Here is a 13,921-nt window from a genome sequence, read left to right on the forward strand (position 1 = left end):
AATAAGAAAACATATCTTATGAAAATGGTTTAATACTTTTGAAACCAGCATGCATGAACAACTAATTTTGATTTAAAACCCTGAGTTGATATGTATATCCCAATCCTTTATGATTATGAACTGAAAAAAAAATAATCAAACGTTTGTTTTAGCTTTATAGAGAATCTTTTTGGGGGGGGAGTAGGGGGGTTGCTGTGGATTTCTGAAGACAACTTGGACAGTGTGAAGATTAAGAAGAACAAAGCTAAAGAACAGAAATGAAATAACTCCTTATTTGTTTTGGAAAATCTGTTATGTTCTTATGCTGTAGGTTGTGATGAAACATATAATTCAAAAGATTTTAGCTTCTAAGGAATTGTTTATTTTTCTTTGAAAATATTTGTTAATAGTTGGGGATAGAAATGAAATAAATATACTACAACTGTACGTTTTGCTTTGTAATGATAACAACACTTTTTTTTATGCCTTCACTACATTGAAATAATTTTAAATGTATTATCTTGAACTGTAAGAAATATTAGCTCTCTATTGAAAAAATCAACAGTGATATATATATCCTGTGGTTTTAATGTTTGTCTCACATCATTTTGCAACTTCAAGTCAGTGAAAACTGACTTTTCACCTGTTTTATTAAGACGTCTTATGCTTTGTTCTGTAAGTTTGATTTTTATATTTATACATGTTGTTTTAATAAATTAATGTATATACTGTACAGTACATTGAGGGTGTAATGTTGAAATTATTTCACAAATTTACTCTCACATTTAACCCAAAATTTAGAATTTAGATGTCTTTATTTTCACAAAAGAAAATTACTTGCATAGTCCAAAACCTGTGACTGACAAAATTGATTGTAAATGCAATAATATGAGTAAAATATACTACATACAGTAGTGATAGTCAACCTTATTTTTAAATGTCTCATCATTACTTGCAGGGGAGCAAGTTTACAAGATCTATTTGTGAACTGAAGAGCTTCTTGAGCCATATACAGCAAAACCCCGTTATAGCGCAACCCATTATAACGCGAATCGGTTATAACGCGGTCTGAGCATGGCTCCCGAATTGAAAGCCTAATTTTGCCAGCTTACCTGCATCTCAAATCCTCCATTTTGCCGCCTTTCGCTCTCCTCTTCCAGCCCAGCTGTCCTGTCCACGTGCTCATCTCTCTCTCCTCTTCCTGCTGTCCACGTGCTCATCTCTCTCTCTGCCCTCGGGTTTTTTTTTTTTTTTTTCAAACATTCAATTCAATGCTTTATTGACTACCAGACACAGACACAAATAAACAGTAATACATTTTGTACAAAACACATGCAGGGATTGAACTCGGGACCTTCTGATACCAATGCCTTGCCTCTTACCTCTACACCATAGGCTTGGTGTGACTAAATATAACCTATAAATATATTTATCCTCTACAACACAAGGTACATGTCAATGTTAAATCTTAAGTTTATTTCTAGCTGACTATGACATCACACAGCTCCTCTGGTCTAGTGGTAGAACTCTTGCCAACATATGAAAGGGTCCTGGGTTCAATTCCTGTATGAAATGGTATAATTAACTTTTTTAATAAATTATTATTTTAATTATATTGTTTAATTTATAAATATATAATTCTTTATTATTCTTTATTAAGTAATAATTATTCATTAATCAATAATGATGTATTAATAATAATTCATTATTAATCATTCTTTATGATTAATTATGTATTATTAATAAGTATGATTATTAATTATTATTAACAGTTAATTAACTAATTAATAATTAATTAATAATTATGTATTAAGTATTAGTAATAATTATTTATTAATAATTATTAATTAATAATACTATTATTATTAATTATATTATGATTAATAAGTATGATTATAGCAATTAATAATTTTTACTAATTAATAAGTATTACTAATACCTAATAATTATTAATACCCAATTAGTAATAATAATTATTAATAATTAATTATTGATAAAACTTATTAATACTTAATAATTATTAATAATTAGTAAGTATTAATAATTGTTGTTAATAATTAAGTATTAATTATTATTACTAATTGGGTGTTAATAATTATTAAGTAATTATTAATACTTAATTATTAATAACAATTATTAATACTTACTAATTATTAATAATTATTAAGTATTAATACGTTTTATTAATAAGTAAGTATTAATAATTATTATTATTAAGTATTTAGTAATAATTATTAATTAGTTAATTAACTGTTAATAATAATTAATAATCATACTTATTAATAATACATAACTAATCATAAAGAATGATTAATAATGAATTATTATTAATACATCATTATTGATTAATGAATAATTATTACTTAATAAAGAATAATAAAGAATTATATATTTATAAATTATACAATATAATTAAAATAATAATTTATTAAAAAAGTTAATTATACCATTTCATACAGGAATTGAACCCAGGACCCTTTCATATGTAGGTTAAGAGTTCTACCACTAGACCACAGGAGCTGTGTGAAGTCATAGACAGCTAGAAATAGACTTAAGATTTAACATTGACATGTAACCTGTGGCACTGTGTTGTAGAGGATAAATATATTTATAGGTTATGTTTAGACACACCAAGCCTATGGTGTAGAGGTAAGAGGCAAGGCATTGGTATCAGAAGGTCCCGAGTTCAATCCCTGTATGTGTTTTGTACAAAATGTATTACTGTTTATTTGTGTCTGTGTCTGGTAGTCAATAAAGCATTGAATTGAATGTTTGAAAAAAACAATGGCACACGACGGCAAGACAGCAGAGAGATGAGCAGAGCAGAGAGATATGAGCACGTGGACAGCAGGAAGAGGAGAGCACTGGTAAGGCAGCAAAATTGAGGAGATTTAAATCTGTAATGAGGACGCTCGCTGATGCCGGTGAAATTTTAACGCGACCGCGGTTGTTACGCGGTCTTGGGGTTGTGGACCCCAAGGACCGCGTTATAACGGGTTTAGCTGTATATCTGAGGATTATAACCCTTCCTATTCGCTTAAGCTTCTATCCCAAAAAGATGAGTGGAGTGGAATAAAAAGATAACGTTTGAGATGTGTGATTACATGTGTTTGTCCCCCTTTTCTACAAATTAAACCATAGAAGAATGTGTCGAGAAGAGATTGGGCAAAAGGCAGCGCTACGTAAAGGGAGCAGTTTGTCACAAAATATATATAGATATACAGAAAAAATAATATCAGGTATATAGTGTACACTCAATTGTGTATCAATGAAGAGATAAAGGCTTTATCAACCTGTGTAGTGAGTGAATTGATAGAAAGTGCAGATGGTATCACTGATTATGTGAAAATCATTAAACCAATGCATAGTGTAATATAAATGTTGCCTTCATGGCATAAACCATCCAACAATAATAATAAAAGTGTTAAAATAATAATAACACATGATACCTGCTTCAAGCAAATAATAAAATGTGCAAATTTGAATTGATTGCCAGCTTATAGGAGGGAGGATTGGAGAAAAAGCTGCTTTCAAAAAGAAACCGATTTTGGATTATTATAGTAGCAAAAAAGAAAGCGCATGCTCCAAAATGTGAATATATAATATGTATTATATTTGGGTTGATTCGGAAATCAGTATACACTCAAACATAACATTTTATATTAAAACAAGTATAATAAAATAGTGTCAAACTCAAGGCCGCTATAGAGCGTGGGAAAAAAAGTATAATATATTTGCGTGAAAGTCCTACAGTATCTACTCCTGAGTGTTCAAAATGATGATTAAAAAAATAGTATATAAACATAGCGCACACACACACACACACACACACACACACACACACACACACATACACACACACACACACACACACACACACACACACACACACACACACACACACACACACACACACACACACACACACACACACACACACACACACACACACACACACACACACACACACACTCTGTCAACTTGTCATGTGAAAGACACAACCTCCCAGATGGTGGAGTCTAAGTGCTCTGCACTAACAATTAATGTGGCTCCCACCAGGATAGATTTACAGTGGGCTCCAATAAAATCCAGCTCAGTGGGCTAGTTAAGGCACTGGTGTGAAACCTTCAATAAGGTGGATATTCAAAGTGTTTGTTTGAATTTCTGCACTGATGAGCTGGTATCTGAATTAGGTGAGTCACTCACACACCTCAGTAGTACTAATAGTCAAGCTGTTACCACATCAAGCACAGTCTCCTCTTTTTAGAGAGTGAGAGACAGTGTGATAAGCAATCCCCACAAATGGAGGGGTCGGAATATATTGTGAGGTACAGAAAGGCACTAATAAGTCTCTCTGTGATCCCGTCAGCAAAGGGAGATCAAGTTCCCGGATGACTAGAACATGATAGTGCTGTTAGAATCTCTGCACTGATAAAAGAAAACTCACATGTGACAGTGAGCAGCTCCTTCATACTCTTCAGCACTTGCCGATAGATTCTGGCCTTCACTGGCTCCAGAGAAATCCCCTCTAATGTTCTGATTTTGGAGATCTCTTGTGAAGTCAAAACCTCATGGGTAAAGACCGACAATGCTGGTAGAAGGGGACAACGAGACAGTCCCAATGCATTTCATCACAGATTTGCGACTTTCTCAGTGGGATGTTCAACAGTAAACAATTTAAGATATTTATACCCTAGCGATTGCCCATGAAAACTGAAAAGGATGAAACTGGATTTAAAGCTTTAGTGTCCCATAGTTTAAAAAATTAGAAAAAAATTACATTAAAAATTTACATTCAAAAGATGAAAATATCAGAATAAGCAGAAACAGAACATGTTGTATAAATCACATACTGTATAATAGCTAATGATTCAATTGTAAAATAAAATTTGTTTTAGGATGTACATGCATATACTGTAGCACATAAAAAAAATACCACAAACAACAATTTTAGGGTGATGCTATCCAGGATCCTTCAAATCCCAAAATAGTGTGATTGATGTTATGACTAATTGGATCTTTGAAGAGTATGATAGGAATGCAAAAATATAGAGAAGCAACACCACAAATATAGTTATAACTCAACATTAACCTGTCAATATTACCTAAAAAAATGTAATCACTTAATCTTGATGTCAATGGTTGTACTGTAAATAACGGGAATTGATGGTGCTAGTGTCTAATTATTCATTCAAACCATGAGGTGTGTCAAGTTTGAAGACCCAGAACATTTCCTGGCTATATTTTTAAAGTTTTTAACCAATCACCTCCCAAAATGGAAAAAAGAATATGGAATACTGTATATTTAAGACCCATGATATATCACCTTTATCTCTTCACTGATGCACAATTGAGAGTACACTGTAGTGTTGATATTTTTTCTGTTTTTATTATTGTTCACTTAATATTAGCTGCATGGTATTGGTCTCTCTCTATGCACTTCATATACGCTTAATACATTTCATTCAAATTTTGATCAAAACACGTTTGTTTTTCACTTATAATTAGGAAATCTTGCCAGAACACACTCAATAGGAGATTAGAATGAAATAATTTTTTTGGGTGCGGATGTTCCAGATTCAGTAACAGATACACTACTTTTAAAAACTCAATTTTATAAAATGGAAAATCTTTAAAAAAAACGAGATGGCACAGTGATGGGATATGCTACATAGATGATGTCATCATTATATGGAGTGGGGAGGAGGGAGATTTGGCAATTTTTTTTAGTATATCAACTCCAATGCACATAACTTAAAATTCAATCACACTTACAGTAAAGAGAGAATTCAATCCTCGATTTAGAAGTAATGGTTGAAAACAATTCGATTCATTCAAAGACTTTTTTAAACCTGTTAATTGCAATATCTATATATTAGCCACAAGCAACCATAAAAGAAATTGGCTGGAGAATATTCCATATGGAGAATTCAGAAAATGTAAAAGAAAATGTTTAAAAGGAAGACTACATCAATCAAATAGAACCACTTAGAAATACATTTTTGGAAAGGAGAAATGATAGGAAAGTGATTGAGAAAGCCATTCAGAAAGTTGAAGCAGTAGAAAGATCAGAAATGTTGACATATAAAGAGAGAAGCAATAATAAAGGAGCCCAAACACACAAACATACCATTTATCACAAAATATAGCAACCAAGCTAATAAGATCACCAGAATCCTGGAAAAACATTAGTACAGTTGCAGCGGCCGTTATTCAAACATTTGTCGACGCCAGTTTCATAAAGTCTGCTGTTTTCCACGCAGCATTCACTCGTTAATCTTCCGTGAAGGCTGTCAATCACACACATGGTTACTGTTGTTGATTTTCCATGATTACTGTGATTGTGATATCTTTGTGTGCAGTTCTGCATGTTACCGCCAGATGGCAAATGTGAATCCCTTTGCACAGGGCATCCAGTGAGATGTGTAGTCAATTTGCAGGTGTTTAAAAACTAGATAAAGAGTGGCCAATACAATCATCCATTGAAATGTGACCTTGTTCGCTGAAGATGTTATCAAATGTAGGCATTTCATAATTAAAATCTCCACAGTATACACAATGCTTGTCTCATTATTCTACATTGTATCTCTGCACTTGCAGAATGGACATGTCAAGTAATGTCAAGTCCTTATACCAAACCACAATGTAGCTACGCATTTCTCATATTTTCTGCAATTAATGCTGGAACAGATAACAAGGAGACTTTAGCAGAAATTTACAACTATATGACTGAAAAATATTCAAATTCTTCAAATTTTCACTGAACCAACGTGGTTGGAAGTATTCGGTAAGGCAAATATTAACTAATGAGGATGGCTTTTTTCACACAGCCCCTCCTCTGAGGATACCTGTACAAGAGGATATTGGTCTGTGCTCCAAGCTTTTGCCAGTATATTTGCTCATGGCGACTGCAAATGAAAAAAGGTTGGGTGTCATCCATTTAAGATTCGTACAGTGCCTGTATGTCGTACCTCCCGACCCAAACCGGCTTCCCAATATTATTGCAATAGTAGGCTGACCATGACTGAAAACCTGGTGAGCAGCAATCCTTGCTACCATGCCCCAACTGAGTACCAGCTTCACCAGGCACCTGTGAACTATGATACTGATTTCATGAATGAGCCCGGCTGTTACGCACAATGCTGTACACACCTGACATTGGGTCATCTCCACCCGGTTGAAAACTTATATAATGAAGATAAATATAATGCGGACTACATCAGTGACCCCAGCTTGTATGCACAGTACACCTCTGACATTGGATCATCTCCACCCAGTTGGCAAAGATTATAATGAAGGTAAATATAATGTACTATACAGTATTAACTTTAATTCCCCTGGGTGGATTCTAGATTTTATGGGGGGGGGCATGGCAGTTATACAGGTCCCCGTGCTTTCCCCCCAGGCATTTAAATTAAATGCCAGGGGATATGCGAAGCCTCCGTAATCCACTTATGGTATCTTCCCTTCCAGCAATGCATCGTCGTGGTAACCTGGCGTCAAATTACCATGGCAACATGACGTCACATGACCCTGTGCGCAAAGTATGGGCGTGCCCCCCAGGGAGGGTGCTGGATTTATCTGGGGGGGCATGGGCAGTTGCAGAGATCCCACGCTCTTCCCTGAGGCATTTCAATTAAATGCCAGGGGATCGTGTGAGGCCTCTGCAACTCTAAACTTACCATGACTCTGCTGGGGTCAAACGTGTCCATGGCAACAATGCTTCAAATGACGCAGTGGGTCACGTGATGTCAATGCTTGTACTATACACATGAACACGTGAGCGTGACTTGACGCATGTGCACTACCGGAATTTATAGCTTAATATTTTTTTCCAGAAACGAAACTTTGAAATCGAGCGTCAAAGGATAAGGATGAAGTTCCGTGGCACTCTAATATCGCTTTTTTTAAAAATGTTGCCTTTTTAACTTTTATACAGTCAGTATTACTGCACCGACACACTTTATTCGAGCAAATACCCAGTATGTACCTGGCAGATGAAAAACAAAAACAGAAATATAATGCTCACTAAATCAAATTGTGTGATAGTAATATGGTTGTGCCTGAGCCGTCAAGATTGACGGTGGGTGCAACTGATGAGCTGAATATACTAGAATTAACTACAGCTGAGAAGTGAAGACATATTTATTGCCACCACTTAGCAACTAGAAGCTCATTTTGGAAGTGCACTCCTAGGCATTAAAACTTAACATTTAATAGGTAGATAGAATAAAATAAGTTCTTAACATAAAGTGATAATATTAACTACATATAATGTACAGTGGCGGGAGGGAGTGAGGAGATGATAGATAGCCAAGGTATATAGTAAAGTATGCTGGTGCCTAATAGTGCATAGCAAAAGCAGTGATACCAATTTGGCTTTAATTAGGGAGTGGGTTACTCAGCTGAAAAAGCTCAGAAATGCTTGCCCTGTATGTGAGTATTGTGCGTCATGTGGCGTAGCGTACCGAGCACCCAACCTGTATTGATAAATAGCCCAAATCAGTGTCCTGCTACTAAGTATAATATTTAAGCTGTTAGATATAATCACTGTATGTGCAACTCAATGACAGGTTGGTGGTACGTGGATTGATCCTGCGCCCAATGACGTTTAACAATCACTCTACATAGATAGTATGACAGGACAGCTATTAGTAATAAAAAACCAGAAAAACTGATACTGAACACTCTGCTAATTATTAAAGCAGTAAATTAATTATTACTGTGGTTATTAAACAAGCCGTCAATATATAATCAATACCGTGAGCACTTGTACTCAGCAAAATACCTGTGCAAAAAACCTTCTACCAATTCATAGAACAATTCATGCATGAATAGGTGTCTGTGCACAGCAGATGCCGGCAGGCTAACAGTAATGATGTTAAATATCAGATAGATCGCAACAATTTGCAGTAACAGTGATGTCTGTTAGCTACAAGGTAAGGTGACACATTGAATCACAGTACAGAGACAGGCTTCAGCAAAGAACCACTGAGTGAACAGGACCTGGTTAAACCTGGATACGAGCGCGTTAAAATGAGCACCAGCAGAGAGCACAGACACAAAGTAACAATACTACCAGTTTCTCTCAGATCCCTCGCGCTGACGTCACCACGCCAAAAACGCCCTACGCGTTTCCCTCCTTGACGGAGATTCTTCAGGGGCGAGTGATAACCAGCTGATTGCGGAAGCGTGTTATATAGCGTCATAGGTTGCCATAGCAACCCGCGGGCCAATGAAAGGCTTGCGCAACGCTTATACCGATCAGTAGGGAACTGTATGTTAGAACAGCGGTTAATAAAGATGTACACACTAATTTCAAACAATACTCTAAGGTCTAAAAAGGTTTAAAAGAGTCACCAGCATATGGGGCAATGGCTCATGCATGTAGGCGTCTATGAGGCTTATGAACCCATGCCGAAGTGGCAGATACTGAATAGCAATTCTGTGATATGTGGTAAAGCTTAATCATTGCAGGCTGAAGGTATTCAAACATGTACTGGATGAAATGCATATTAAACTATACTTAGTCCATGATCAAAGGAATACTTGCTTGCTTGCCAGTAAATTAGGGAGTGTGTGCAATAAATAACATATAGATTATAATTATTTAAATGAGACATTTTATGGATAGGTAAACATGATGTCAACTCAACTGATGATCAAATAAATGGAGTGTATGTAAAACCCTCGTTTAACCCTTGAGGGTACAATGTTTTTAACTTGTTTATCCATTCAGCCTCACGTTTTAATAATCTGTTGTTTATGTCACCACCACGTATATTGTTTTTAAGGTGGTCAATGCCTGTAAAAGATAGGCACTTAATATCTCCCTGGTGCATATTGTTTACATGGCGTGCAACTGGTGTTTCTAATTTATTGTGGACAGAGTTTATATGTTCGAGTCCTCATTTTTTAAACTCCCTGATAGTTTTGCCAACATATCTGAGGCCACACTCACAACTGATCAAATATATTACATTGATGGTTTTACAACTTATGTAGTGACTGATATCAAAAGTTGCTGATTTATCATGAGCCAAGAAGGATTTGGCAGGGTTGATGTATTGGCATGCTTTGCAGTTCTGGCACTTGTGCATGCCCTTTGGTGGAGGTGTTAACCAGGTCGATAATATAGGGCGTTTAAAATGACTATGCACAAGACCATCCTGCAAATTAGCAGATCTCCTGCTAGTGATACTTGGAGTACCTTTTAGTATTTTAACAAGGTCATCATCAGATCTTAAGATGTACCAATGTTTCATGAAAATCTTCTTGATCTCATGCCACCTATAATTATAGGTTCCAATGCAACGAACCTGTGTATTGGGTGGTTTCATATTTGGGCCCAGTAATTGTGCTCTGTCACTGTCTCTAGCGCGATGATATGCGTTTTTCAATGTAGACATTGAGTATCCCCTATTTAAGAACCGCTCTTTCAGGTCCTGAGCCTGTGTGTGAAATTCTCTTAAAGTGGAACAATTACGGCGTAATCGCAGGTATTGTCCAATGGGGATAATGTTGACTAGAGATGGAGGGTGGTGGCTGGTAGCCGCCAAAAGACTGTTTGTGGCCGTCTTTTTTCTAAAGATTGTGGTTTGCACATTGCCATCTGGGTCCTTGCTTATTTTCAAGTCCAAGAATGTTATCTCAGTTGCATTGTACTCAAAAGTCAATTTTAGGTTCAAATCATTAACATTCAATAGAGACACAAATTCAACCAATGTAGTGACTGGACCATGCCAGATCAACAGTATGTCGTCTATGAAACGAATCCACAAGTCAATATATTGTGTATATTGTGCAAATCTGTCACTGAACACATATTGATCTTCCCACCAGCCCAGGTACAGATTAGCATATGTTGGTGCACAGGAGGTGCCCATCGCTGTTCCCTGGGTCTGGTGGTAGAGTGTTCCATCAAATAGAAAGAAGTTGTGACATAGGACAAATTGCAGAAGGTCTATCATGAATTTATTGTGTTCATTGTAACCGGAACCCCTTGTAGAGAGAAAATAACTACATGCTTTAACACCATTAGAATGGATGATGCTGGAGTAGAGAGATTCCACATCCAGTGTTGCAAACAGGGTTTGACTATCACAGTTAATTCCATCAAGTCTCCGTAGGGTGTCTTTCGTGTCCTTAATGTGAGATGGCAAGTTGGTTACGAAAGGACGCATGATTTGATCCAAATAGACACTACAGTGTTCAGTAAGATTATTGTTGCCAGAGACAATAGGCCTACCTGGCGGTCTTTTTTGATCTTTGTGAATCTTAGGCAAAGTATAAAATGTTGCCACTGTACTGTAGGTGTCTTTGGTAACAAATAATCATGCTCATTTTTGTCTATAATGTTGTTGGTAAGGGCATTGTTCAAGATAGATTGAAGATCTTTTATGAACCTTATTGTTGGATTGTGGTCCAATATCTTGTATGTTGTTTTATCTTTAAGGATGCGTTGGCACTCCTTCACATAAAAGTCAGTATCCATTACAACAACATTACCACCCTTATCTGAGGGCTTGATTGTGATTTCTTGATGGGTCATTAATTCCCTGAATGCCACATTTTCTTTTTGTGTGATGTTATATCGCATGTGTTTTTTAATTTTTATTTTCTCTAAGTCCCTGGTGACTAGGTTGGTAAAGACCTCAACCTGGGGACATAATGACATGAAGGGGGTAAATTTGCTTTTCGGTTTACAACTTGAAAATGGACCTTCTCTTTCGTCAGGCGGATTTTCGTTATCATCTAATAGCGACATAAGGTTCTGGACATTAGTCTGATCAGATGCAGCAAGACCAATAGTATCTACTTCACGTCTAGATTTTTTAGCGTGAAACTTATGCAGAAGTAGTTTACGGGAAAACAAATTTAGGTCCTTTACCCACTCAAAGAGATTAAAGTCTCTGGTGGGGGAAAAGGATAATCCCTTCTCTAATAATGAGATATGATCATTAGTTAGATTTATTTTTGAGAGATTAAAGATCTTCAATTTCCCATCTTCTACTGCTGTAGAATTTATTTTCTGCGTTGGCCTTTGCCTGCTTTTTCCTTGTCCTTTTGTTTTTTTGTTATTGCCCCCTCGTCTTGTTGGTCTCTTACGAGGGGGTATTCCAAAAAAGCAATAGTAGTGGTATCAGTTGGAGATATCCCACTTGTAGAGGGAGATGGGGCAGATGTTCTGGTTTCAGAACCGCTAGCTGTTTCAGACTCAGAATTCTCAGCCTCTGAGGAAGAGTAATTGATTGTGGTCTGTCTTCTCTTTTGGGATTTTTTATAACTGTACACCTGATGTAAACTATAATCTAAAGCATCCCTCTGAAATTTTCTATGTTTCCTTTCTTTTATTTCATTTCTGAACTTATCAACCTCTCTTTGGAGTTTAGATTCCATATCATCAAAGTCTTTGTGGGATCTAAAGTCATCTAGTTTGCGTAATTGTATATCCAACTCTTTTTGTATATTTAATAACCTAGTCTGTTGAGTTTCAACCATTAATTTGATCAAAGATTGGGAACAAGTTGTTAATATTTTTTCCCATTGCTGTGTGAACTCAACAGTGGTTATATGATACGCTGGAGAGAGGCCTATCCGTAAGTACCTGGCAGATACCTGGAATGCGCCGCTACTCACCTCTGACAAGCCCCGTTGCGTTTGCCTTCCCAGCCTGGGTTCATGCCTGGCTGACGGGCGGCTGATCTGTTAAATGATAATGATTAGGATTTAATAGGCTGCAATTCTTCGCGTGTCTACCAGATGGCATAAATTCATGAATTGTAATGCTGTATATATATATATATACTGTGCAGTATTGCAGCCAGCGGGAATAAAATGCTTCAATCCCTGCCTGGAAAATACCTCAATGCACTCGGGCAGAAAACAGTCACAAACCTCAATACACCCGGGTATACCCGAATTCGTGGGACTAGCCGAGCTCGAATAAAGTGTGTCGCCAGTGTACTTGCTTCACGCTTTTAAATCTTTGCCACGCTACAGTATTATTTTGGACAACACACTATGCACTGTGATTCAATTACATGTCATAACCTGTAATAAAATTTCACACACAGATATTGATTGATTTTATTCCACTTCATGGCTAATGGAAAACATAAAGTGATGCTTTTTTTTTTTTTATATTTAACTAATGAAAAGATTTAGAAAATAACTACATTTGCAAACAGTTCAAACAGTTGTTTTCTAATCCTTCACGATAATCCGTGTAGTACTGTAAAACACACAAAACCAGGGATAACACATTAGACTCGTTATCAACACCTCCCCTAGCCGATCCAGGGCATTCACACAGAAAGAAATTATTTATTTCAAGTGTAATCCTGCATGGTCAACCGAGAATAACACAAGGTGATTCAATTTATGGAGTTGCACCCTCCCCCAAACCTTTCTCAGTAAACTGAGCAAAATGCATTCGGCTCCTTATCAACACCTCCAGACCCCCGGGCCATGGGACCTAAACAAGAAAGTAATATTTTGTTTGAGCCTTTTGTTTTTGGCCGATAATTTACTTTGCCTGGTTTCACGCGCATGTGCATGCCTGAGAAGCCATGCATAATAAATGGTCTACAATGACTTCCCTTCCAAAGTGAAATTCAAGTCCAAAAAAAAAAATGAAGTAGTATTTTTTTTTGTTCTCGAGTAGGCCTTAATAAATGAGTGATTTTAGGGGTAACTTTGTTATGCCTTTTTTCTCTTATTTTATACATTTTTACATTGATAAAATCACTACATTTTTATTTCTCTATGAGGTGGCATTTTGCTTTATAATTAGACCTTGCATGTGTAATTAATTCGGGGAAGAAACCCACCCCAAAAATACTAAGTTTTTTTTTTTGGGGTGGAGGGGGGGAATTCTATTTAATAATTTGACTGTAAGAGCCATGCATGGAGATGCAGCGTCTCCATGCAGCTCTTCCAG

This window comes from Ascaphus truei, chromosome 1 (assembly GCF_040206685.1).
Source record: "Ascaphus truei isolate aAscTru1 chromosome 1, aAscTru1.hap1, whole genome shotgun sequence".
NCBI lineage: Eukaryota > Metazoa > Chordata > Amphibia > Anura > Ascaphidae > Ascaphus > Ascaphus truei.